The sequence below is a fragment of the Myotis davidii genome, unplaced genomic scaffold, assembly GCF_000327345.1.
Source record: "Myotis davidii unplaced genomic scaffold, ASM32734v1 scaffold205, whole genome shotgun sequence".
NCBI classification, from domain to species: Eukaryota; Metazoa; Chordata; class Mammalia; order Chiroptera; family Vespertilionidae; genus Myotis; species Myotis davidii.
In genome coordinates, this window is record NW_006297573.1 from 3,273,045 (window position 1) to 3,277,590 (window position 4,546).

Consider the following 4,546-nt stretch of genomic DNA (forward strand, 5'->3'; position numbering starts at 1 on the left):
GTAATTTGTCTTTTCCTTGCCCACTTAGGAATTCTTTCAATATTCTGGACACTAATCATTTACTGGCTTCTATTGAGAACTTCAAAATGCATCTAACAGTGCAAGTGGTTCCAAATGGGAATGTGAGCAAGCTGTGCCCAGTGGAAATTTACTCCCCACGTGCTTCCATCCTTTCCAAAAAATGTATTTTAGTCAAATATCGAAGCTTTTAGGTGATAGAAAAGGGAGCAAACAGCTGGTGGAAGGATTTGTGCGCAGGAGATTTGCCTAGCCCTGGAAGCCATGGTGTAAAATGGGTCCTGAGATCCTTCAGTTAGAAATTACCTCCTCCAAGCCCTGCTGGGGTGAAGAGGCCTTTCCTGAGCTGTGATATTCCCTGTGACATTCCCTGGGAAGACTCAGATTGGAACTGGAGTCAGTCTCTGTCAGCAGTAATGCTCCCCAGGACAAGTTAGTTGGAGAAGTGGACAGAATACCTGCCAGGTGATCTGTGGTTTGGTCCCACACTGCCATTTTCTGGCCACGTGTCTCTACAAACAGATCACATTGAATGGAAATAATGATATTGGGAAGATCAAATGGGATCATAAATATGAAAGTCTGTGTAAATACATGGTATATTTTCTAGGCTCTTGAAGTAACTGGCACTGCCAGAGTGGGAAAATCTTGTTGAACTATAATCTTTAGGCCCCATCCCTTCTCCTAGTACCTGGTCTCCATTCTGGTGCATGACCAGAGAGCAGTAGTTTTCCCAGTGTGGTCTCTGAGCCAGCCTCATGTACATCACCAGGGATTGGTTAGAAATGCAAACTCTTGGCCTCACCCTAAGAGCTACTGAATCAGAAACTTTGGAAGTGGGGCCCAGCAATCTGCTCTGATGAGCCCGGCAGTAATTCTGACCTGTGCTAAAGTTGGAGAACACTGGCCTGGTGGGATGTGCCACGGCTTTAAAGTCAGCAGGTGTGGGTTTTAAATCTGAACTGTCCCATTTGCCACTTGTGACATGAGCAGGTCACCAGGCCCCTGTTGAGCTTCCCACCTCTCGTCAATAAAAGGAAGTGGTATCTCCCGCCTGGGATTGCGGTGAGAAGGAAATGACAGGGAGAATCCCAGATCTACTACTTTTTAGCTGTATGTCCCTTGGCAAGTTTCCTTGCCTCTTTTTTCTCATCTGAAAAGATGGAATGGCAAGAATTAATACGTATGCACCGCTTACTATGTAACAGCCATTGCTGGCTTATATGTCCAAACAATTTAAAAATATATCTAACTGTGCACTGTCCTAAACCAGTGCATAATCTTAATTTTATTTAATTTCTACAATAACCCTGTTTTACAATATCTATTTTACAGTTGAGAAAAACCAAAGCACAGGGAGGTTAAATAATGTTTTCTTTTCCTTTTTTTAACGTCCTTTTAATGATTTCAGAGAGAAAGGGAGAGGGGAGAGGGAGAGAGAGATGAAATATAATTGATGAGAGAAAATCATCCATTGGCTGCCTCCTGTAGTGCCCACCCTGGGTGTCAAGTCTACAACCCGGACGTGTGCCCTGACCGGAACTCGAACCATGACCTCCTGGTTCATAGGTCAGTGCTCAACCACTGAGCCACGCTTGCGGACTAAGTAACATTTTCAGAGTTACACAAAAGTTACACAACTAGTGAGCTGGACTTCAAACCCAGGCAGTGTGCTGTGAAAGTCCTTGCCTTAAAGATAATACTTGGAAATAATTAGTTCTCACTTAATGTGTGATGATGATAAAAAGATTGCCTGAAGCACAGTAGGTGCTTCATAGATCAACTCCCTTTCCCTTGCCGTGTGGCCTGGCTTCTTGAGAGCTTGCAGAGCTTTCCTTGTAGTTGTGCCGCCCCCTTCTGCCCTGACTCTACTTACAAACCGCCACCCACCAGTAGGCAATTTTCCCTCCCGCCTCTTTTATGGTCACTTGGATGCTCTGAGCAAACTAGACAGGGGTTTGGCTTAATGGAAGATGACCACATGATGCGGTTCAGGTGAAGCTACCCTCCTGTCACCCCACCCTACGTGTTTTGGGAATGAATGACGAAGCTAGGAGAGGCTCTAGGCAAGTGGAAGCTCATTAGATCTGCCCAATTTGGGACACAACCTCCAAATTTCTTTGGCTCTCAAATTTCTAAGGGAATAGAAAAGCTTTTTTTTTTCCTTCTTCCTTTTTGCTCATTTTTTCTTCAAATTAAAATGTACAACTGGGAAGTTTAACTCACAATATTACAGCAGTGTTTTTGTGTGTGTTTTTTTCTTGCAAAAAGAATTTTTTTGGGGGGGCTGGGACAATAAAAAGCTTGTTCTCTTTCAATTCAGGGCCCCACTGATTGTTCTTAAAAATGCTCTTTGGTTTTGCTCTCAAGATGGCCTCCCCTGCTGGGCATGACTCATCAGCCTAGTGACTCAGAAGTGGCATCTAACAAGACCAGGCCTGTGCGGAGCAGTGAGCGGACTTGGTGGCCAGGGGAGCCCACCTGGAGCTTTCCCTTACCCGGTCAATGAGATGGAGCATCGTTTTCGTTACTGCGTGTTTATAATGGCCCCTGGTACCTGTGTATTGAAGTATGAGGCCTGCCAGAGACATTGCCTTGTTCTGGAAAGCTCCAATGCGCGAGTCCATCCTTGTCCCTCAACTGGGTGTGGCCTTGGGGTTACTGTGGGGCTTGACAGAGCTTTTGAGAATTTACCTGGCTTGGCTTGGAATGGCCACAGACTCAGGGGGTCTGTAAATATTGTGTCAGGAGGAAAAGTAAAGTTTCTTTTTATTTGAAGAGGTCTTCAAACCTCTTTCAACTTAATTTTTAAAATAAACTATCAATTAAGGATGGATAGAGAGATGGACAGATATGCAATAAAGAAAACATAGCAAAATGTGCTTAAAGGTGCAGTTCACCATGCAATTCTTCTAACCCCCCCCCCACCCCCCATCCTCACCCAAGGACATGCTTAGAGACAGGGAGTGGAAGAGGAAGGGAAGGAGGGAGGAAGGGAAAGAAGGAAGGAAGGAGGGAGGGAGAGAGAAAAAGAAACATTGGTCAGTTGCCTTCATATACTCCCTGACTGGGGATCAAACCCATAACCCAGGAATGTCCCCTGTACCAGGAATTGAACCGGCAGCCTTTCGGTCGGTGCATGGGACGGGAGCCACTCCGACTGGGCTCTTCCAACCTTTTTATGTTTGAAACTTTTCAAAACGCAATGTTGTGCAAAATGCACCACATTCTAAAAAAAATATTACTTCCTCTTTAATATAAATAGCCACCCTTCTCACACTTTCTGACTCCCCAGCCTTAGTCTTTTTTCCTGGGAAGCCTGCTTGATTAAAAAGGGCCTGGAGTGAGGCTGGAAGGGGGTGAGCTACTCCTTTATGTCAAGGGCTTTATATTATTCCTGATTTGTAATTCTCACAATAGCACCGGCTAGTTATTATTTTCTGCATTTTATGAGGAAACTGAGGTGCAGAGGGGTAAACTTGATCCAGGTCACGAGGTACTAATATTAGTCTTAGAACATTTATGGAGCCCTTACTTTATGTGTCAGGCTGTGTGTTATGTACTTTACTTGCATTAACTCGTTGAGCCTCACCCAAGCCTAGCAGGTAGGTACCATTATTACTTCATTAGAAAATAGAGAGTTCGAGAGCTGCAAGAACATGTCTCCGCTTACTCTAGGGGCCAGTAAGTGGCAGAACCCATGTCTGAATTGAGTCTCTTCTGCTTTAGAGCTCCTGCCTCCCTACTCAGGCCCAGGCCTTGGCACTCCTCTTCCTAGTTCAGTACATCAGCATACCTTCTGGAACCCTCTGGCCCTGAGACCATAGCTCTTTGAGGACAGAGAATGTTTTGTTCAGCACTGTGTTATTGCCAGTGTTCAGAGCGGTGCCTGGCACAATGAATATTTATTGAGTGAAAGGGTGAATGAATGGTGGCTTCTCACCCTCACCACCTACTTCTTCCCTAAAAACCCCTCAGCCTCTAAAGGTGGTCCTGCTAGGCATGTTTAGGCTGTGCTGGACTTGGTCCTTGGAGCTAGAGATGCCTGTTCCTTTGACGTGACTAATGGGCCAACATGGCTCATTTGGTAGCAGCAAGGAATTTTAATGAAGGTCGATTTTCTTCATTGGTCTTATGTTGTCAGAGAAGTGCAGAAAAGTATTATCCACTGCAAGGAGAGAGGGGAGCAAAAATTAAGTAATTATAATTTCCCCCAAATGTCAGAGAACCTTAAATTGTGGCAGCTAGAAACCAACTCCAAAAACTCTAGTGCCAATGATAGCTTTCATTCTATAGCTATATTTGACTGTAGTCATGAACTAGTGAACACTAGCACTTAGTTCTTATAAGTGTGCCCAAGCATGTTGATAATTGTATATTATATTTATATAGTGCTTAGTTACAAAGTATCACATCTGTTTTCCCTTCTGATCTTCTGAACAGCCTGGTACATACAGAGGCAGGCATGATTAGCTTCTCATTACAGATGAGGAAACTCGTGCCAGAGAGGCTAAGCCATCTTCCCTAC